The 24,027-nt window shown below is 43.3% G+C and overlaps 1 long non-coding RNA gene across 1 annotated transcript in view; it reads left to right on the top strand.

The window, feature by feature from the left end:
* LOC145542251 (uncharacterized) overlaps positions 1–24,027 on the top strand; it is a 209,883-nt gene that overhangs the window by 76,127 nt on the left and 109,729 nt on the right. The window contains exon 4 of the long non-coding RNA XR_014079724.1: positions 448–531. This is a non-coding gene — a long non-coding RNA (uncharacterized LOC145542251). The remainder of the gene's footprint in view (positions 1–447; positions 532–24,027) is intronic.

Genomic DNA, 24,027 nt, shown 5'->3' with positions numbered 1-24,027 from the left:
TTGGGTACATGTGTCTTTTTCAATTATGGTTTTCTCAAGATATATGCCCAGTAGTGGGATTGTTGGGTCATATGGTAGTTTTATTCCTAGTTTTTTAAGGAATCGCCGTAGTGTTCTCCACAGTGGCTGTATCAATTAACATTCCCACCAACAGGGTGAAAGGGTTCCCTCTTCTCCACATCCTTTCCATTTATTTATTGTTTGTAGATTTTTTTTTTTTTTAATGCTGGTCATTCTGACTGATGTGAGGTGATACCTCGTTGTAGTTTTGATTTGCGTTTCTCTACTAATTAGTGATGTTGAGCATCTTTTCATGTGTTTATTGGCCATCTGCATGTCTTCTTTGGATAAGTGTCTGTTTAGATCTTTTACCTATTTTTTGATTGAGCTGTTTGTTTTTCTGACTAAGGGCCACTGCTTAATGTGACATTGTTCTGTTCTCTGCAGGTGCAGATGAGGGTGTGGGCTCACTCAGAGTCCTAGAATGGGGTCAGCAGGAAGCATCCCAGCCCAGCTGTCAAGACAGTTTGTGTGAGTGGGAAACCCACCTTTGTGTTGTAGCCCTCGAGACTTTGGGTTTGTTTGTTAACACAGCAGACATAGTGATGACTAACTGCTGTGTACTGTGTGCATCAGGACCTGTTTTATCCTTAGAGGTCAAAGAGCTAAAATGGACAAAGCTCCTTCTCTTGTGACCCCCTTTGCAGCTTCTTGGGAAGTTGAAAATGTCTGTAAGAAATGTCACTAACTACATTTATATAGGTCTCAGCAATATTTGATTGTTTTCTTCTGATAGAATCTGTGCATTTCTTATTAGGGTTTTCCAAAATTCTCTGCATCTTTTTCCTGTGGATATAACCTTTCCCATTATGTTGTCTGAGCATATGTGGTATGTGGGAAGTCTACAGATTTTGGTATCTATATGTATTCAGTTCAGTTCAGTCACTCAGTCATATCCAATTCTTTGCAACCCCATGGACTATAGCATGCCAGGCTTCCCTGTCCATCACCAACTCCCGGAGCTTGCTCAAACTCATGTCCATTGAGTTGGTGATGCCATCCAACCATCTCATCCTGTCATCCCCTTCTCCTCCTGCTTTCAGTCTTTCCCAGCATCAGGGTCTTTTCCAGTGAGTCAGTTCTTTGCATCAGGTGGCCAAAGTATTGGATTATCCAACCATTTTATTAAGCTTTCACATTCAAGCAGTTACATAGCTTTTTATTGAAGTTTCTAGGTATATAATCAAATTTCTAATAATAAATTTGCTTTTTTGCAATGATTATAACTAATTTCTATTTATAGCTCATTTAACTGGCCAAGTTTTCATAAAAATGTTAAGTAATGTGGTAGCAAACATTTTCGGAGAAGGCAATGGCAACCCACTCCAGTGTTCTTGCCTGAGAATCTCAGGGACGGGGTAGCCTGGTGGGCTGCCGTCTATGGGGTGGCACAGAGTCAGACATGACTGAAGTGACTTAGCAGCAGCAGCAACAAACGTTTTGCTTTTGTTTTTTGTTCTAGTAGCAAAGTGTCCAGCATTTGACTCTGTGGAGATGACTTACCTGTTTGAGTGCCTTGTTGAGAAGGTCATTTTCTGTTTCTCGTTTTCTTTGAGCTTTTTTCCTAACCACATGTTGCATTTTTGTAAGTGCCTTTGTAGAGTCTACTGAGATTATTGCATGTCTATCTTTGTTAACTGATTTCCTAATATTAAAATACTTCAGCATTCCTTGACAATCCAGTTGGTCATGATGAATGATCTTTTAATATACACCTTCATTCAACTGGCTGCTATTTAAAAATTTTTTTTTTAAGTTGGTATGTTATATTTTCATTTTTAGTCAATTCAAGAAATTTTCTTTTGTTTTCTCTTTTTTCTAACCATGAGGCATGTGGGATCTTAGTTCCCCAAGCAGAGATCAAACCCATACCCTCTGCTGTGGAAGAGCAGAGTCTTAACCACTGTACCTCCAGGGAAGTCCCCAACTGGCTGCTATTTTATTAAGCATTTTGGAATTTGTGTTCATAATTGATTTGGTTTATAGTTCCTCTTTTGTGGGTGCTATCTTTGTGAAGCTTAGTTCTTTTTTGTGGGTGCTATCTTTGTGAGGTTTTGGTATCAAGATGATTCTTACTTGCAGTAGACAATTTAAATTTTATTTATTTACTTATTTATTACTATTCAGGAATAGTTTACATTGCATAGGGATTATCTGTTCCTTGACAGTTTTAGCTGACTTGATATAAAACTATCTGGGTGAGCTTCTCTTGAGGAGGTAATGCTTGAATAACTTCCTCAACTTACTCAGAAGGCTCAGATTTCAGATCAGGTTTGGTACTTCTCATGTCAGCTCTGCAGGGACTCCTTCAGACAAGGACTGGGTTCAGACCTGGGTCCATCACTTGATGAGGGGATGGGGTGGTTCCCTCACCTACTCAGACTAGATCTTCAGTTGAATTCTGCCTCTAGAATTGAGTTTGCATGGAGTGAAAATTTCCTTCTAAGGACTGTCAACTTCAAAAATAAAACGACCAGTTACCTTACCAGCAAAATGAGTTTGTTTGGAAATAACCAGAGTAATTGCAATTCAGGAAAGGCAAGTGATGGTGGACCATCGGCAAATAAAGAAGAGGAGGCTGCTTTTATAGAGAAAGGGGGGAATTGGGATAGGCTTTTCTAAATGAAAGTCCATTGGAGGAAAGTAAGAGTTCAGAGTCGCTACGGTGTCTCATTGACTGAGCTTCTGTGTTTTCCATTTGCTGGGCAAGAAAATGGAAGTAGAAGCACCTTCTTGTTGGAGATGCAAGACACCTCTCTTTCTGTTTGGGGTAATTGACAGCAAGTGAGGTCCTCCTAATGACCTAATGTTAATACAGTTACCTCTAGAAAGGCCCTGTGTCCACCTCAGGCCACATTCTCAGTCCTTACTGTGGGTATAGACTCCAACGTGCCCTTTGGGGAAACACAGTTCAACCCAAAACAGTGAGTAAGGCTGCCCATGGAAGTAGAATTAGAGGGTTTCACTATGTCATGGGGACGGATGCCGTCCATGTCACACAGGAAGAACAAGCGGGTAGGCCACCAATGGTCTTTCTTAATCCCCTCCATCAGCCATCTTAGTAGGTAGTTTTTTCAAATTCAGTTCAGAGACTGTTCCAATCTTCCCAATATGAAATTTTGGGGGAATTTGGGGCTCTAGCATCTTTTTTTTTTTTTTGGTCTTTAACAGTGTTTTTCTGGAACAAGGAGAGGGGCTGCTACTTCAGGCCCTGCTAGGTTAGAAGCCAGAAGTTGTTCATGGGACATCGTCCTGTGTCCAGGTTCTATTTTTCTGCCTTGTCCTTCTGCCTGGTCTGAGGACGAGCTGGTGGTCACAGCAGACCACACATCTGACAGGCGCCTCTGTCTCAGGGATCGGATGAGGCAGGGAACAACCCAGGGAGAGTATCTTATCACACACAGCACGGAGGCAGAGACTTTTGTGGGAGACCATTGTGGGTTTCCAGAGCTTTCCTGCACGCTCGGGTGTCACTGTGTGGCTTCTGCAGGTCCCTGGCTGTCTCTCGTGCTCGCAGCTCCATCATCTTCTGGAGCCCTGCAGCTTATAAAGCAGCTCTTTTGGCCCCAGCCATCCAGTAATCATATTTGACTCTCACTTCGCCTACCCCCTCGCTGGCTAAATAATGTGACATTTCAGATTTGGACTCTTCAAGTTCAGCTTACATTTTTGGCTTTGACTAATTGTATCAAGGTCTTCTGGGATGCTCATCGGTTTCCAGAGTGCCCCCATATGATCTCATCTTCTCACAATAAGTGGCTTTTCTGCTCATTTTTCACGGTGATAACTCACAGAAGTTACTGGAGGCACAGGGGCGACTTGGCCGTTGCGACACGGATGGTGGAGGAGCCAGCACCGCAGTTTAGGTCCCACTCTCCCCGGCTCCCTTCCACGAGGTTGCCCAGCTCCCTGCTGCCTTGTGGCCCGGCCAGCTCTCGGCTCTCACTGGAGACCTCAGAGTACTGCCACCTCCTCCCCGGAGCCTTCCCAGGTTCAACCGAGGGGAGGAACTGACAGCTTTCCATTTACTGCCAGGCTGTGCAGATCAGGGGGTGGGAAAGTCTTGCCTCCATGGCCAGCTCTTGCTGGCCTAAGAATGGTTTTCACATTTTTAAAGGGCTGTTTAAAGAAAAAGAAGAAGAAAAGGCTGTGTAACAGAGACCCGTGCATGGTCTGCACAGTCTCAACTATTTACTATCTGACCCTTTGCAGGAAAAGTCTGCACGCCCCTGGTCTGGCTATCTCTGTCTCCCCTTATCCACTTAAAAAATTTGCTCACCCTCCATCTGTTTTTCTGACACCCAGGTTTGTCATCTCTTTACTTAATTTTTTAAACATGGGTCTGAGATGGTTCTTTTGAATATTAGAAGCTGCTGCTTGCTATTCCCTGGAATTTTCCTTTCTCTTTTGGGCACTGAGTAACAGGCACCATGTGTAATAACCTGTCCCTTACAGTTTATTTGGGAAGAGAGGAGCTTGGCATCAAATATATGTTGGTATCACATGGGCAGTGAATAGTATATACAGTCAGTACTGACTCGAGTTAGTCGGGAGGAGGGTCCTTCAGGACTAGACAGGAAGCCTTGTGAGGCCAGGGAGCTGTTCTCAGCATCAACCACAAGTGCCTGAACTGAATTTGGAAACAAATGAGAAGGATCTTGGGGAGGAAATGGGGCTTTTGCTGAGATTTGAAGAAGGGGGTAGGAGTGAAATAAATAGGAGAAGAGACAGTGCTTTCTTGGCAGATAGGCTCATTTGTAAGGGGATAAGAGTTGGACACGACTGAAGCGACTTAGCAGCAACAGCAGCAATCTAGCGTATATCTTCAAAGCATTCACTATTGGTGAGATAAACTAATGACTGGTGTGTATGTGTGCTCAGTTGTGTCCAACTCTTTGCGACCCCATGGACTGTAGCCCGCCAGGCTCCTCTGTGCATGGAATTTTCCAGGCAAGAATACTGGAGTGGGGTGCCATTTCCTCCTCCAGGGGATATCCCCAACCCAGGGATCAAATCTGCATCTCCTATGTCTCCTGCATTGGCAGGCAGATTCTTTACCCACTGAGCCACCTGGGAAGCCCAACAGTTGGTTTACTTAATTTATAATAGACTTTATTTTTAGAGAAGTGTTAAGTTCACAGTGAAACAGAGCAGAGCAGACAAATTATACATTTGGACAAATGCATAGTCACGTGTATCACTGTTGGGGTATCATACATGACTTACTTAATCTTTTTGAATTGAAATATAATTGGTTTACAAGGTGGTGTTAGTTTCAGATGTATAGCAAAGTGATTCAATTATATGTGTGCTCTTTTTCAGATTCTTTTCCATTAAGGTTATTACAAGGTACTGAATGTAGTTCTCTGTGCTATACAGTAGGTCCTTGTGTACCTGTTTTTTATATATAATGTGTGTGTGTTAGTCACTCAGTCGTGTGTGACTCTTTGTGACCCCATGGACTGTAGCCCGTCAGGTACCTCTGTCCATACGATTCTCCAGGCAAGACTACTGGAGTGGATAGTCATTGCTTTCTTCAAGAGATCTTCCCAATCCAGGGAGCAAGCCTAGGTCTCCTGCACTGCAGGCAGATTCTTGACCATTTGAGCCATCAGGGAAGCCCTTTATATATACTAGTGTGTATCTATTCATCCAAAACTCCTAATTTATCCCTCTCCATTTGCCTTCAAGAAAATTAGAGATACCAAGGGAACATTTCATGCAAAGATGGGCTCGATAAAGGACAGAAATGGTATGGACCTAACAGAAGCAGAAGATATTAAGAAGAGGTGGCAAGAATACACAGAAGAACTATACAAAAAAGATCTTCATGACCCAGATAACCACAATGGTGTGATCACTCACCTAGAGCCAGACATCCTGGAATGTGAAGTCAAGTGGGCCTTAGGAAGCATCTCTACGAACAAAGCTAGTGGAGGTGATGGACTTCCAGTTGAGCTATTTCAAATCCTAAAAGATGATGCTGTGAAAGTGCTGCACTCAACATGCCAGCAAATCTGGAAAACTCAGCAGTGGCCACAGGACTGGCAAAGGTCAGTTTTCATTCCAATCCCAAAGAAAGGCAATGCCAAAGAATGCTCAAAGTACTGCACGATTGCACTCATCTCACACGCTAGTAAAGTAATGCTCAAAATTCTCCAAGCCAGGCTTTAACAATACATGAACTGTGAACTTCCAGATGTTCAAGCTGGATTTAGAAAAGGCAGAGGAGCCAGAGATCAAATTGCCAACATCCGGTGGATCATCGAAAAAGCAAGAGAGTTCCAGAAAAACACCTGCTTCTGCTTTATTGACTATGCCAAAGCCTTTGATTGTATGGATCACAACAAACTGTGGAAAATTCTGAAAGAGATGGGAATACCAGACCACTTGACCTGCTTCCTGAGAAATCTGTATGCAGGTCAGGAAGCAACAGTTAGAACTGGACATGGAACAATAGACTGGTTCCAAATTGAGAAAGGAGTATGTCAAGGCTGTATATTGTCACCCTGCTTATTTAACTTATATGCAGAGTACATCATGAGAAACACCAGGCTGGATGAAGCACAAGCTGGAATCAAGACTGCTGGGAGAAATATCAGTAACCTCAAATATGCAGATGACACCACCCTTATGGCAGAAAGTGAAGAAGAACTAAAGAGCCTCTTGATGAAATTGAAAGAGGAGAGTGAAAAAGTTGGCTTAAAACTCAACATTCAGAAAACTAAGATCATGGCATCTGGTCTCATCACTTCATGGCAAATAGATAGGAAAACAGTGGAAACAGTGACAGACTTTATTTTTTTGGGCTCCAAAATCACTGCAGATGCTGACTGCAGTGATGGAATTAAAAGACACTTGCTCCTTGGAAGAAAAGTTATGACCAACCTAGATAGCATATTAAAAAGCAGAGACATTCCTTTGCAACATAGGTCCATCTAGTCAAAGCTATGGTTTTTCAGTAGTCATGTATGGATGTGAGAGTTGGACTATAAAGAAAACTGAGTGCCAAAGAATTGATGCTTTTGAACTGTGGTGTTGGAGAAGACTCTTGAGAGTCCCTTGGACTGCAAGGAGATCCAACCAGTCGATCCTAGAGAAAATCAGTCCTGAATATTCATTGGAAGGACTGATGCTGAAGCTGAAACTCCAATGCTTTGGCCACCTGATGCGAAGAACTGACTCATTTGAAAAGACCCTGATGCTGGGAAACATTGAAGGTGGGAGGAAAAGGGAACGGCAGAGGATGAGATGGTTGGATGGTATCACCGACTCAGTGGACATGAGTTTGAGTAAACTCCGGGAGTTGGTGATGGACAGGGAGGCCTGGCGTGCTGCAGTCCATGGGGTCTCAAAGAGTTGGACACAACTACTGCATGACTGAACTGAACTGAACTTTTCCTTTTGGTAATGGTAAATTCATTTTCTGTGAGTCTGTTTGTGTTTTGTAAATTAAGTTTAGGGCTTCCCAGGTGGCACTAGTGGTAAAGAACCCACGTGCTAATGCAGGAGATGTAAAAGACGCATGTTCGTTCCCTCGGTCAGGACGATTCCCTGGAGGAGGGTATGGCGACCCACTCCAGTGTTCTTGCCTGGAGAATCCCATGGACAGAGGATCCTGGTAGGCTACAGTCCATGGGGTCGCAAAGAGATGGACATAACTGAAGTGATGTATCAAACAAATAAGTTTATTTGTATCTCTTTTTTAGATTCCACATATAAGTTATATCATATGATATTTGTTTTTCTCCTGACTGACTTCACTTAGTATGATATTATCTCTAGTTTCATGTATGTTGCTTCAAATGCTGTTATTTCCTTCTTTCTAATGGCTGAGCAATATTCCATTGTGTATATATACACCACATCTTCTTTATCCACTTCTCAAACATTTAGGTTTTGACTGTTGTAAATAATGTTGTTATGAACACCAGGGTACATGTGTCTTTTGAGTTCACTTTTGTCTTTTCTGGATATATGCCAGGCATGGGATCACTGAATTGTACGGTAGCTCTTAATTTCTGATCCAGCAAGCAACAGCATCTCTAAGGTTGGTGACTTTGATGTGTTCCCTGGGCATCCCCACTGCTTGGCACCAAGCATAACAGGGTCCAGGCCACTCTCTGAAAGGAGTGACGGTCTGTAAGACTGTGAACGTAGACTAGAGCCTGAGGGTGGGGAGTCTTCATTGGCCAAGCTAAGAACCTTGAAATTATTCCTGCCTGTGGCCCAGGGGTCCACAGACTACAGCCCGAGGGCCAACTCACGACTCACCCGAGGCCATCTGAACCTCCAGCTGCAGAGCCCAGCGGCTGAGATAGGAAGCGTGTGCGGTCCCTCGGCCCATGAAGCCTAAAACATTTACTATCTGCCTCCTGTAAAGGTAAAGTTTGCCACCCTGTGCTGAACGGTATGGGGGAAATCTGATAAGGCTTTTGTGAAGATGTTGCGGGCATCGTCAGGCACAACAGTTCTGCCATTGTCCCCATGCCCTGGTGCCTGCCCATCCAGAGACCTCCCCAGGCACCCTGTGCCAGCCGAGGATGCTCCCGGCCACGTTCTGTTCTCAGCAAACACCGCGAGCCTTGGTTGGGTGTGAACTGCTCCTGTGCCTCTTTAGCGTTGGCTAACTTTAATTCTTGGGGAGAGAGAGCTAGCAAATGATTTCCTGGGGAATTCCCCGGCCTCCTCTGTTGCTCATAACTCTCTTATCTTCTGAAGGTTGACAATTTATGAAATGGATGCTTCAGCCAAAGTTGCATAACAGAGAATGACATTTGCCTCTCTGCTCTTCTCTGTCTTCTCCGAGCAGCTGAGGAGTACAGCATTTTGGAACTTGAATCTTTGTGTTTAACACACGTCCTGACTTTCTCCAGTTTTATCTATCAGTTGTCATGCAAGCAGCCTTGAGGGAGCCTTGAGGGAGATTTCCTGGTCGTTCACTAGGCACTTTTGAAACTCTTGGGAATTTTCAGCCCAAAGATGCGGTTCAAACAACGCTCCAGAGAGTAGAGGTGCTCAGAAGCACAGGTGACAACCTGGACTTACAGTTGGCATCTGAAGTGGGCACAGGGGCAGTTTTGTGGGACTGAGTCCTGCATCTGTAGAATCTGAGTTGTCTCCATCCAAGTAGATCGAGTCAGCATTGAGTTGAATTAAGACACCCAGCTGGTGTTGAAGAACTGCTTGATGTACACAGTGGAACTGGTGATCAGAATTGTGGATAAAGAGCCAGGCTGTATACATGCCAAGTTGCGTCGCCAAGTATACTCTTTGCGACCCCGTGGACTGTAGCCCACTAGGCTCCTTAATTTTATGTGTATGTCTCATTTTTCCATCTCAGAATTTGATGCTGAAAACTCGGTCTCTGTGTACCAGTGCTGAAGTGAATCTTGGAGACAGAGTTTTAGGTGGAGGAGGAAAGAATAGCTGTATTACTTTGCCAGGGAAAGGGGACACAGTGGGCTCATCCCCTCAAAGCTGCATGTCCTCACGTGGGGGGATTTGCGATTGATTTCTAGCAGTGGTTCAAGGATGCAGTCATGATGAGGATCAGGGTAGATGCAGGGCCTGCATCCTTTAATCTGGCCTCATGCCATCTCCTGATGAACTGTGGTTCTCAAAGTTATCAAACAGTTACCTCTCTCTGGAAAGAAGAGCTCTTCATCTGGCAGTTCACATCTTCCATTGGTTGGGGCTTCATTCTGCAGAAGACCTCAGAGATACTGTTATGTATGTCTCTTGAAGGGGAACCAAGACTGTGCCCTAGGTGGTCAACTCACTTCTCCAGACCTCCGTTTTCTCATCTGCAAAATGGTAATGTGGACCTAGATTGTGACTGAAACAGTGGGGGAGCCAGCAGGCCAAATCTACCCACTAACCATCTCATCTGGACCTTTCCTTAAACATTTAACAAACAACAGGGAAAAACCGGTGGTTTTCCTAAAAACATGGATTGTTAGTGTCTCGCTAAAAACAGTAGAAGGATTTGTTAAAACCGTGTCTGCACACCAGTTCCATGAAGCCACGGTGGGCCCACGCCGGATGGTGGTTGCCCACCTGAGATGGAAAACACCGGTTCACCACGGTGCCCCCCATTCCCTAAAGTTGGCTGAGTTGTCAGTGGCCGGTTGTCACTGAGCCAGCATGGTTGATGTCTCCTGTGGTTAGAAAAACACACTGCCCATGTGTCTGTGAAAAGTGGGAATACAGAAAGTGGATGAAGGGTGCTGTGTGATTTGAGAGAAATGGCAGAGATTATACGGAGAGAGACCCAGGGAGAGAGCTTCGTGGTGCTCCACCTGAGCAGGGAAGCTCGGTTGAAAGCGATACCTGACATCCAGAGGCTGGGATCTGGCCCTCAGGCAGGCGCGGAGCAGAAACCTGTCTCTTCCAGCTGAAGTGAGCCCATGTCACTGTCACTTAGACACGGCGGATCAGGCTACACCCAGGAGAGCAAGCCCTGCTCTTGGGAGAGACTTCTCTGCGCCTGCAAAGACTGCCTGGGAAGGCTCGCGGTCTCTGATTTCCATAGGGCTTCTGGCACATTGTTTTACTCAAAAAGAGAAAAGGAAACAACGCAGTGCCTTCCAACCCTAAACACAACGAGCTGGCAGCGGGAGAGGCGGTTAAGTCACTCCAGTAACGTGCCAGGCTGAGAATAACAACATCTGTTCCTGCAGGCAGTTAGCAGAGGATTAGAAACAAAGAAGAAACCTTAGCTTTGAATGCAGCTAGATATACTGACTGGTGACTTGGAACTCCTGTTGGGCAGCTGGATGTCCCGAACAGCGAGCCTGGGCCTCATTGCACGGGATTAGGGTGCTGGGGCCATAATGGGTGAGTTGGAGGAAAACAGCTCCTGACCTCTGTGATTTATAATTTGGGCATAGAGACACTTACATTGCACTCAGAAGCAACACAGGCTGGCTCTCCTGGCATAAGCATCAGACCCTGAAAGGCTCTTGCTTTCTGTAGGAGAGATTCTCTTAAATAAATACCCCTGCATATTCGCCAGCCTTGCTTCAGGCTTCAACACAGCTCTGTTATTGTTGTTCAGTTGCTAAGTCCTGTCAACTCTTTGTGACCCCATGGACTGCAGCCCGCCAGCCTCCTCTGTCCATGGGATTTCCCAGGCAAGATTACTGGAGTGGGTTGCCATTTCCTTCTCCAGTGGATCTTCCCAACCCAGGGATCAAACACATGTCTCCTGCATTGGCAAGTGAAGTGGATTTTTTTTTTTTACTGCTGAGCCATCAACACAGCAGATGGTTCTAAAGCTCCCCTTTTCTGATGCCCTCAATTCTTCCAGGACCCTCAGGAGAAGTCCTCAGTGGGGTGTTAATTGTTAGCACCAAAGCCCCTCAAATTATAGAGCAGGACTTCTTCTTTCCAAGATATTCAGGCTTACAGAAGAGGTGAGGTTGTTATCATGAAGTCTTTCATGGACCACTCCCCCCCCCGTACCCCTCCCATAGCTTACAGGATGCGTTCAAGTCCCTTAAATGTGCACCTAAGTAAGCATGTCAGTACCCGGGCTTTGCTCGCTACCTCCTCCCAAGCCCCAGCATCTGTTTCTCTCACAAGTGGACTTTGCTCCACCCGGATCACCCTCACCTGGAGCCATCTCTCCCCAGCTGCCAGCCCCACCCTCAGAATCCCTTACATGCTTTTCCTGTGTCCTTCCATGCGCCAGGCGCTGGCACCTGTCAGGGCACTTAATACGCTGCCGCGTAGACAGTAAACTCCTTCCCCATCTCCCGGCGCTAAATGCTACTTAGCGCTTAATTAAATAAACGCAGTCATTTATTCGGCATTTATTGGTTTGCTTGGCTCCTGGTATTTGTCTTATGGGGCATGTAACAGAGAACCAGGCTTCATCTCCATCCCCTGTGGGCAGGGAGAAGAGCAGTGTCCCCACATTGCTGCAGTGTAGTGAGCATCCTGTTGCCAGATACTGCTAAGTCGCTTCAGTCGTGTCCGACTCTGTGCGACCCCATGGACGGCAGCTCACCAGGCTCCGCCGTCCCTGGGATGCTCCAGGCAAGAATACTGGAGTAGGTTGCCATTTTCTTCTCCAGTGCATGAAAGGGAAAAGTGAAAGTGAAGTCGCTCAGTCGTGTCCGACTCTTAGCGACCCCATGGACTGTAGCCTACCAGGCTCCTCCGTCCATGGGATTTTCCAGGCAAGAGTACTGGAGTGGGGTGCCATTGCCTTCTCCGGTTGCCAGATACAGTGGGCTCCATAAACCCCCTTACCTGGTTGGTCAAGAAGATTCGTCAATTTCTTCTGCATTATTTCCTTTCCCCTTCTTCAGTTTGCTGTAAAATGAGGGAACCTTTAACTGTGAAAGCCTGAGTCTCAACCTTTCAAATCTGAGATAAGTGGAGCAGATGTCTGCCTGTTTGTCTACTTCAGGTGAAAAAATGTGTTTCTTCTGTGGACAGTTTTGTCTGGGGTCTAAATTCAAATGATTCAGTTTAACAGGGTGTTTTCCGGTGTTAAGCAAGCCTAGATTTGAATTGTGGCTCTAAGACTAGTTAATTAAGTGACTTTGAGTGAGTTACTTAATCTCTCTGAGCCTCAGTTTTCTCACTTGTAAAATGGGGATAATCCTGTACATGTTACAGCGTTGTTTCTGTAATTAAGTAAGAAAGCCAATCTGTAGTGTAGTACTTAGTACATGGGTAGTGTTTAATAAATGTTAGCTTTCCAGCCATTATTGTGGCCCCTCACCCCTCCACTGGATCTAAAACAACGGCTAAATCCTATTATTAGTACTGTCCTACTGAAATACTTTAGTGTGACTCTTGTGATGGGTAAGAGCAAGTTATTCAACCCCGTAGGTCTGGTTAATTAGCCTGTAATCTAACCAGAATCAGTTCTTGATTTGTCTAATTAATGTGAACAGTTAGAGGTAATTTAAGATAGATGAAATCAGTGATGTTTAAGCTATACAGTCAACAAGAAACAGTGCAATAGTCCACCAACCTTGCACGAAGAAGGTAGAAGAAACCAACCAACCCTGAAGTCTGTGCTGGAGCCCACCAGCCACACCCAGGGGTCTCCCTGGCTCAGCTGCCCATAGGACCCACAGATACCCTTCTATCCTCTTGCAAGGAAGCATGTCCTGTCAGGGGCTGGTGGGGGCACCACCGACTGCCTCTCCCCAGCTCCAGATGGCTTGCGTGTCATTTATGCTGCTTATTAAGGAACTTCTTGAATTTGGTCTCTGATGTGGTTAGAACTGGTAGCAAGTTTCTAATCAACACAGCACGAAGATTATCTTGTCCATCTCCAACCACAAGGATCTGACATCAATGGGATGCCAGATCAGCTTAGGTGTTTCTCTTTACTCATCTCCATTCTTTGCTCACACTTTGCTAATTTCTTTTCAACTTTGTTCTTTTGCCCCTTACCTCCCTTAAGTATCAGGTCAGAACTTAGCTTATAGAAGTTTTCTTTTTGTGCCCCATAACCAGTAAAGTTTCATGCTGATGGAAGGTACACTACATGGACTTAACTTATGAAAGTATTATAGATGACTTCCGGACTTTAAGATAAATAATATTTACATGTGTTTTCTTGATGAAAGTACTTCCATCATAATTGAAATATGATTTCAATTTTTACAAGATTTATAGATTTCCCCCGTCAGTAGAATGTAGCCACTTTTTAAAAAATATACTGGATGGATGAATTGTAACTTCAGTGTACTTTTCTATCTCAAACAGGTAAATAAATATTATGGAGTAATAGAAATGTAACAAGTAACCGTTGCAGTTAAAGTAGAGTTTCACAGGACGGCTTTTTGTAAACAAACTACTGAATTTTACGATGACAAGACACAGAATAGCTATAAATGTGGCAAGAAAAGAACCTTCAAAGAAACTGGCTTAATGTTTAAATTCTTCATAAGTTCAAGGTAAACATCTTGCAAATATCTTCTAGCCATCCCGTCATCTACGTAACAGGATGAAATAGCTTGGTGCATTGTTTTCAAAGCCTCTTGCCAACAGCTCAACTTTTCACAGTCTTCTGGTATTATAGACTTGGTGGCCTTTGGCATCCATTTTAATTGGTGCTAAGTTAAAAGATTTGCACTGCAAAACTTTTCTTTCTGTATTTTGCAAAGCGCAGTTTTACAAAGCTGCTTCCTGTTGACCTCTCCCTCCTCCTTCCCAGCATATCCCGCATTATCCACTTTTCACAGCTAGGGTGGCTGAGGTTAAGCGAAGCTGGGTGCCCTGCCAGATAGAACACCACCAATACTTACTTGCACTCTGATTTCCCCCAGTACCAATGACACACTAGCCACAGCCTGCCAGGGACCAGAGGCCATGCATAGACCTCCAGCTTCTCTCTCTGAATTCCATACCTGTCCAGTCTACCTTGCCAAAGTAATGAAACAGAGAAGGATTCGCTGCTGGTTGGAAATTTCCACCAAGAGCTAGGATCCACTGACACCCTATCCCAAGGGAACCATATAAATGCCATAAAGTGCAGGAAAACCTACATATTAAAAATATGAACGGGTGCAGTAATTTACCTGCAAGATCAAGGCATCTCCTCAAAGACTAGTAGTTAATTTCAAAGGGACCCTGACAAGTGAATACCATGATGGTGCTGTGAGACTTCAGGAGGCAGTTCTTACGGCTCTTATTTTATGACCTGCCCACTCTTCTCATTTCTACTGAAACTTCTCCGTTTGGAAGCATCCTGCTCCTTATGTTTCTGAGGCCTGCTGTTCTAATTTCTTTGCCTTTGATGGCTAGCAAGCGGGGCTTTGTTTTCCAAGAGTCTTGTATTTTTGATCTTAATCACAGATTCTTCCAGGGCTTCTATACCATGTTTTAAAATAGCTTCCCAGGATTCCTGGGGGTTATTAACTTACAGTGTGACAGTTCACTTACCCTGAAACCCTCGTGCCTACACATTTCTTTTTCATGGTTCTATTTTCAAACATTAAATAACTATGTGATGAACGTCTTTCCTATAGTATCCTATTCCATGGAGGCTGTAGACATGGCAAGTGCGGAAGGGAATGAAGTGGAGTAATTGAGCTTAAAATGAGAAAATGAGTTAGCTTTATTTTGTGTGTGGTTTAAAAAAAAAAAAAAGATATAACATTTACCATTTTAACCATTGTTAAGGTTACAGGTCCGTGGCTTTAAGTTCATTCACTTTATTATACAACCATCACCACCGTTCATCTCCAGATTAACTATGTTTTAAGATATCCTGGCCTCTGAGACAGTTAGGTGGCTGAATTGGTGAAAATGCTTGTATTTGTCAGGTCAGAGACTGCCATAACACAGGACCATACACTGGGTGACCTAAACTACAGAAGTGTACTTCTCACCCACTAGAGGCTGGGAAGTCCAAGATCAAGATGCTAGGAAGGTGGTTTTCATTCGGAGCCCTCTCCTCTTGGCTTGTAGGCCGCTGTCCTCTCACAGTAAATTCACACGACCTCTTGTAGGGGGATGGAGAGGCAAGCTCTGGTGTCTCTCTTTGTAAGGGCACCAATACCCTCACAAGGGCCCCATCACCATGCTATATGGGGATTTAAGATATTTTAAAAATACCCAGAAAAAATAATTCCCCAAAGCAACATTTGAACTTCCCCCATGCTACAATTATTTGCATTGTATTTACATAATATTGGGTTTGTAAGTAATCTAGAGATGACAACGTATACAGGGGGATGTGCATAGGATCTATGCAAACACTACAGCCATTTTATGTAAGGGGCTTGATTTCTCAGATTTCATTTCAATGTGGGCTATTCTGTGGTCAGTGTTTATGAGAACTTACAAATTATCTAGTTGTTTGTAGATAATGAAATTGGATATATGTAAATTAGGTCTATCTTAGCTTTTTATCCTTATTGTTATATTACCCACATCCTCAGTAATTTTTGTTTCACCTAATATTTCCTGAACTGACAGAGGTAAAGTAAAATTTCCCTTCACTAATGTAGTTTTCCTTTTACTCCTGGTAGTTCTGCTTTATGATTTTGATGCTTTCTTATTTGATGCATAGTTATTAATTACTGGAAGAGCTTATTGGGTATATTTTTTATAAATGTGGCCTTACTTATCTTGTTTAATACTTTTTGTCTGAAATTCAAGCTTACTTCGTTTGAAAATTATTTTGTGTATGTTGCTTGATAGCATTTGCCCATCTTTTATTTTCAACCATTCTTAATAATTTTCTTTTAAGTCTGATTCTTGTATACAGTAGAGAATATAACTGAATTTGCTCTTTCCCCAGTTTTATTTATTTTTTTAAATTTCTTCTTTTTCTTGTGTAGTTTGATAATCAGAGTAAAAATATTCCTTCAAAAACTCGATACAGATCTGGATCATGCTTCCAAATCTCTGTTGTATTTGAACTGCGAAATAGATATTGTGTGAGGCTGTGTGGCACTTACATTATGAAGCAGACACACATATGCACCTTCATACATACCCATGTAGCCAATGTGATTGGAGCTGAGTTTAAAGAAGATTTGTATTTACCTGATTCATTTAAATTTGTTACTTTCCTGTTCAATTTTATAGAAAGAGGACCACAGCTCTCACCATTAAATTTTTGCAAGTGAACAATGTTTGGGGACATAATGGAGACCTTTCACAGGATTTTTCCATAGACCTAATGTAAAGGCTAGGCAGCCAAATTTCTTGCAGTAACTGAAACATTGACTCATACGTGTTCTGAAAGCTCAGATTGATTGCTGATTGATGCCTAACAGTGGACTTTATGGTTATAAATTGAAAGGACAGGAGCCTGTTATATTATACCTGATGAATTCTAGTTGACTGATAGTCAAAGAGGGGTAAAATGGGAGAGGAATAGTGATGAGTTTCTATAACAGAGAGAGAGAAAAAAAAAAAACTCCTTGGGAGAGAGTACTTCTTTCAGAATACTATCATGCTTTCTAAAAAAATTTTGCACATGTTTGTATGTGTTCCTTCTGAAAATTCAAATTCACATTTTTGTTTTTAGAACTATAATTTTATATGTTTAATTCATTATTTCTTTAGACAGAAGCTTTTGACTCCTGTTTATGATGATAGTGTTTGTAGTGATAATTGATATATTTTCCCTTCATCCTATTTTCCTTTCACTTCTAACACTCCATTGTAGCTGATTATATTATTTTTCTTAGTTCTTCCAAAAGTTACCTGTATAATTCAAATATATTTCTTATACCTTAATTGTTGTTTATCAGCTGTAGGTGGTAGAGCTCTGTATTCACTGCTCTGTCCCCAAGTCTGGCATTTGCTAAATAATTGCTTATTGGTAACCTGTATTTTTTTCTCAGCTAAGAGTCATAGTCATGACCTTGCCCAGTTCTTTCTGTTGATTAGGGTACATTTTTCCATCTATTACATTTGTTAAAATTATTTTCCCAGTTTATTTTTTGTAACTTGTGATACACAGAAGTTTAAATATTTTTACAATGCTGTCATATTTATTACCATCTTTCAAAGTTTCTTCTGTTAATTTTCTGCCCAGTCTTCCCCCACTTGAGATCAGATGAATGCTCTTTTTTTCTGGTTGCTTTAAGGTTTACACATGACTCTACCTCTTCTGGAATTCATTTAGGATATTTTTTTATTTTAGAACTCTAAATTTTCTGTTTTATTTTATTAGTTGAGAAACACTTTCTTAGAGGTAGCTCTGATGGCAATGTGAAGTGATATATGCTTGATTTTTTCATTTTATGTTTTCTAAACCATTTATGACTAAACAATTCAATTTCTGCATTAAGAAACATAAAAAATCCCCAGGTTATGACAACACTGTAGGGCATATTAAAGAAAACATTATGCTAGATTCATCTACTAAAATTTTGAAATTTTCTGCTGAAAATTTAAAACACAGGCTGTACATTGGAAATTCATCTAGAAATGATCTCAGCATTTACTGAAATAGAGTGAAAATAAATCAGAGTCCAAATTCAGCCCAGCATCCCTCACATATGGTTTTAAGCTAATTAAATATTTTTTTGACAACTGAACTGAAACTAAGGAGCTAATTAATGATTACACTCATAGATCATCCTACCATGGGTTTAATCAGCATTTGGTTTTCTTTAGCTCTGAGATGGACTAAAATAAATCACTCTCTTTTGACCAAGTGTTATAAAAACATGAGGCTTGTTTCATTTAATGCTGTCACTCATTGTCATAAACTTATCATCATTTAAAACATCTCTCAAAGTTGTCTTGTAAAATTGTCTTCAGGGCTGACAATATACGCCTTTTTTTTTTTTTTTTTTTACCATTCTCAGTACACTTTGAGGGAGGATGTAATTTTTAGCAATCATCTGAAGAAATTTGGATTAAAGTTTGGGGAATACATTTGTTGGATCTGCTGGATTAATTTAACAAAAAAAAAGACTATCATGTTGTATCACTTATAATAGTATATTTAGCCTTGAGGAATATAAGAAGTAGGTATGGCTGAAACTAATGACCTTTTGTTTATGATGCATTGAAAAGTCTCTGGCTGCTGGCCTGGGTTTCAGTTGCTCCCTGACACCAGGACCGGCATTGCTCTGACTGTTTCGGTCAGTCTCTTCTGACTGCTGCCCAGGGTCACAAGGTGGCCAATGTGTCTTTAGGCCCCACTTCTCTGTGCAAGGCTGAAAGCAAGGGAAAACACAAGAGCCATGCTTGGGTCTTACTCACTGATCAGGAAAACCAATCGTTGCTCCGATGTCACTGGTCAGAACTTGCTCGCACTGCTATCCCATCAGCGAGAGCCCTGGGAGAGCAGGGGGCAGGCGTGCAATGATCAGCTCAGACCATCGTCACCCATAACCCAGATAGGAGTTTCTGAAACAAAATAGGGGTTCTGATGACAGGGACAAAGTGCTCACGGGAAGGCCACCAACTGTGTCTGCCACACACATGAATGGTGGTAGGCGGTCTGTGAGGAAAGTTGCAAAAAGAGTTATACAATAAACAGTGGCAGCCTTTTTAGGACATTTGAAGATTGCCTCAATTTGGTCATATATGCTCTGGCACTTTGTTAAAGAACTAATAGCCGTGCCTTTATTCACTTTCTGATTATTAGTATTTTGATCTTTGTTCTTGTTATATTTTCCCTTAAGATAAGGACAGTTTTTTTAATGCTACTGTCGATAGAGAACTCTGTATCTTGTAGGCATGAAGGACGTGCCCATGTAATGATTAAATGGAAATCAGTGTAATTCCATGTGTATTATCCGCGGGGTGTAGCTGACCTTGCTTGGTACCTTACACATTCATGGGTGACTATGGATGTGGCATGTTTGCTGGGATAGCCATGGGACAGCTGGATAGCCAGCTGTAAAGCATGCCAGGATGCTCTTAGCTATCAAGTCTGGCTAAAGGAGTCTCTGGATTAATCACAAAACTTTGACAATTACAGAAACATCAGAAATACTCAAAAGTGAACCTTAGTGGTGCTTTTGACTCAATAGATGGAATCAAGAACTGAAAGTATAGTAGTCAGGACCCTTCAGCTTTGTTGGAATAAGGTGATGTGCAGTGTCCCTGTCTTTGTGTCTGCATGGTGTTAAGGTTCAGAGCATGTGGAACCCAGGGAGTGAAGAAGAGAAGTGAAGGAACATGTCTATTACTACAGCTAGAAAAGTGAAGTTCACAGTTGGGCTGTGTGAGCGTGTATATTGAAAGTTCCTGAGCTGGGTTAAGTGCTGAGAAAAAGTAAAGATGACAGCTGACCCAATCCAAACTGCTTTAGCGGAAAGTGAACGCGTTGACTCACAAAGTTGATCAGTCCAGGTGCAGTGGAGGTGCCAGTGTTGTCAGTAGACTTGGTGTCTCTTCATCTCATTTGCTTTTGTTTTCCATCCCTTATGGGTTCATTTTCCCCCTACATTGTCCTAGGGAAAAAGTGTCCTCTCCGATTGTGTTATCTCATTCTTTGAGCTTGATGGTCTGGGAGGAAAAGAGTGTTTTGCTCCAAATAGTAAAGCAAAAGCTTAGAGCCTGGATCGTTGAACTGAGTCAGGGTCACCTGGTGTCTTCACACCAATCCCAGGGGTCAGGAGATGTGACTTATTGGCTGGTTCAGATCAACCAGTGTCCACCTAAACCCCAGGACGCTCAGCTAGCCCACTCACTCCCTTCCCTGGGAATCATCTTGGCATATCCATGACTACACACTGTGTCCTGCACGGCACGGAGAACAACGGGTATCAAAGGTGTCCCCAGGGACATCAACACCCACCTGGGGACTAGTAGGAAAGAGAATTCTTGGGCCCCTCCCCAGAGGTCCTAGAGTAGAAAATCTAGGGATGGGACCCCATCTGTGCTTTCACAAGCCCTCCAGTTTTGGTGCTGATTAAAGTTTGGGAACCACTGGCTTAGAGTAACGGACTCCTTCTGAGAAAGAGGCCTGGTTGGAGGGAGAATATATTTTCATAGCAATGAGGGCAGTTTAGCCAAAGGTCAAGTTAGATGAACTTGGAGACTCTATCAAATGCCAGAAAGCGAGAGAGGAGAAAAATAACTGTAAGAGGGATCGCTGTGAGCTGTCTGAACATGGCTATTTTGACCCTGGAAAAATGCACATACATTTTTGTTCCCTTAGCACACACTCTGCCGTCCAGTAATAATGCATTGTAAACAGACCCTATTAAAACAAACAGTTCTCTCTGGGTCTTTTTTTTTTTTCCAATATTTTCTCTAAATAGTTATTTGGTAATACACATTTTTCTGTTTTGTGAAGTCCCTAAATAGCAGAGGTCTCATTTGAAGGAGCCAACTCGGGCCTCTTAGTGCCAGAACGTTCATGAAGTTTTCGTTTTACTAAATAAAGAACTGGAGTGAATATTACCCCCATGGTGGTACTGGGCCCTCAACCCAGTAGGAAAACGAGGGGCTCAGAGTTCCCTTCCTCTTCTCAAACCAAGCTAGTCTTAGACTGAATGGCTCCAGAGGGGTGGGGTGGGGAGTCCCATCCTCTGGTTTTCTGTTTCTTTAGGCTGCCCTCGCTGGTGCCTTTGGTCCCAAAATCAGACCCTCACTTTTAAAATCAGCTGTTGTTGCATTCATGGATGGCTCACGCCCAATAGAATCCTCTCAGATAGAAAGTGTCTCAATGTAATGCTTACTGGGAAAGATGAACATTGGAAAAACAGCCCGAGGGATGTGAAAGTGGCCATTTTCTGCTTCTGACTGTGTTACTTGAAGTCAGAGTTGGTTCACAGCTTGGATGACTTGTCCTTCAAATTCACCCCTATGGTAGCTCTCACCAGCTCAGAATCCAGGGTTCGTATCCACCTCTCAACCTTCTCAGAGAAGGCAGTGGCACCCCACTCCAGTACTCTTGCCTGGAAAATCCCATGGACAGAGCAGCCTGGTAGGCCGTAGTCCATGGGGTCACTACGAGTCGGACACAACTGAGCAACTTCACTTTCACTTTTCACTTTCATGCATTGGAGAAGGAAATGGCAACCCACTCCAGTATTCTTGCCTGGAGAATCCCAGGGACGGGGAAGCCTGGTGGGCTGCCGTCTATGGGGTTGCACAGAGTCAGACACGACTGAAGCAACTTAGCAGCATCAGCTCAACCTTCTGCCTCTTGGAAAAGGGACACCAGACTCCCTTACAGGCCAAGGGCTTTGGCATTCCAGGCTTCATAGGTGTATGGTCTTGGAAATAGAAGGGACTTTGGCAATTGATCATTTATCCATTGGTTTCCTTTAAGGCAAACTGTGTGTTCGAATGTCACATGATTGATTAGGATTCCAATTGTGTATGTGTGTGTTGCAGGGGCGAGGGGGGGGCGGGGGCCTTCCTCACGCATGGTGTGGGCAGAGCTGGGGGCTGTGTTACCTACTGTGGCCTCAGAGCACCCCTCAAAGGACATTCTGTGCCATTAGAACTGCCCCATCTCCTCCCCCCAACTCCCACCCAAGGCCAGCCAGAAGCAATGCTGTGCCGGGGTTAGCTCAGGGCTCAGCACCTGGGCTCGGGAGACGGACTGCAGGTGCTCAAGTCTCTGCCAGGCACCTGCTGGCTGTGTTCTCTGGGCAGGTAACTTAACTTCTGGTCTCAGTTGTGAAATGAGGACCGTAATAACATGAGAGGATTGAGGTGAGTGTAAAAGGAATGAACAGGCATAAACTGCTTAGACTCAGGCCCAGTACCTGAGGAGCACTCAGAGTGAGTATCCCTTGTCCGTCCCTCACCCTCGGCCTCCCACTCTGCCTTAGAAACTTGGCCCATTCTGCCCTCCTGCATGGACGTCATCTCTAAGACTGTGGCTCTAGCCGCTCATCCTCTGGTAGCTAAACCTCAGCATAGAATATTGGGTTTTAAAGGAGCTCAACAATTATATTTCGAGTTAAATTGAAGCTCCTTCACCCCATCCTAATGTATTTGGCAAATTCCAGAAAAATGGGCCTCATTGATCCTTTCTTTCACCTGGGGGTCAAGTTCTGCAACTTAATCTGCTGCAAGGTCGCTGCCAGAATTTGAGTCTCTGAATTCCTTTGGAGAAATTGTTCTCTCCACCCCACAAGGCTGCTCACCACTCACAGGCTCTCTCCCTTCTCCTGTCTTCCCAGGGTCTCCAGTCCCAGGCTTGCCAATAGGAGTCCCACCCCACTGGAAAATACAACTGACCAGTTTTTCTCTGGGGTCATCCAATGACATGCTTTTTCCTGCATTGTACCAAGGCCTATAATTTGGTAACCCAGAGGAGTGGCTGATGGTGGCATGTCAGGCCCAGGATGAAAGAATGTGGATTGGGAAAAGAGCCTTTGAGTTCTTGGTGTCATTATACGTAAGTGATACATCACCCTCTATTGTCTCTTTATGACCCTCTGATCCTGTCCATGCTCTTGCATCTCCTGCATTGGTAGGTGGATTCTTTACCACTGTACCGCCTGGAAATAGGTGGCTTAGAAACAGTAAGACTGGATCATCTCACAGTTGGGCTTCTTAGGTGTTAGTGGTGAAGAACCCACCTGCCAGTGCTGGAGATGTAAGAGACATGGGTTCAATCCCTGGGTTGGGATCCCTGGAGGAGAGCAGGGAAACCCACTCCAGTATTCTAGCCTGGAGAATTCCATGGACACAGGAGCCTGGCAGGCTATAGTCCACAGGGTTGCACAGAGTCAGACATGACTGAAGTGACTTAGTATGCACACATCTCACAATTCTGGAAGTCAGAAGCCTGAAATCAAGATGTCAACAAGACCATGCTCGTAAAAGCTCTAGAAGAGGGTCTGTTCCACGCCTTTTTCTTAGCTCATGGTGTTGCCAGCCATCTTGGTGTTCTTTTGTGCCAATGCCATACTGTTTTAATTATTGTAACTTTATAAAACACATTGACCTCTGAGAGTGTAAGTCCTCCAGCTCTGTTCTTCTTCAAGGTTGTTATGATCTTTAGCATTAGAATCACTCTGTTCATTTACACACACCCACCTCCCCACCCACCCACCTACACTCCCCTGCTAGGATATTGAACAGACTATTGAATCTTTAGCTCAGTCTGGAGAAACTATACAGATTTAATCTCTAATATTGGGATTTTAAATTCATGAACATGAATTTTACTATATAGACTGTCTTTAATTTCTCTCAATGTTTTACAGTTTTCTGGGTAGCTTTTTGCATCTTTTATTTGGTTTATCCTCAAGCGTTGGATATATTTTTGGTATTTGTGTTAAAACCATGTTTAATGTTTACTTTTTTCATTTTTATTGCCAGTAAATAGAAATGCAATGTAACATTGCGTACTGAATTTGTATCTAGTGACCTTGCTAAGTTTGCTTACTGATTTTAATGATGTAGCTAGAGATTTGGGGGGATTTTCTCTACGTACAATACTGCCAGCTGTGGATTATAACAATTTTCCTTCCCTTTAAATCTTTATAATTTTACTTTGTTTTGCTATACTGGCTAGTATCTTTAGCACAGTGTTGACTAGAAATGGTG

The sequence above is a fragment of the Giraffa tippelskirchi genome, chromosome 3, assembly GCF_054371585.1.
Source record: "Giraffa tippelskirchi isolate mGirTip1 chromosome 3, T2T-mGirTip1v1.2.pri, whole genome shotgun sequence".
Lineage (NCBI taxonomy): Eukaryota > Metazoa > Chordata > Mammalia > Artiodactyla > Giraffidae > Giraffa > Giraffa tippelskirchi.
Note: the sequence above shows the minus strand (reverse complement) of the source record. Positions and strands in the feature narration are given on the sequence as shown.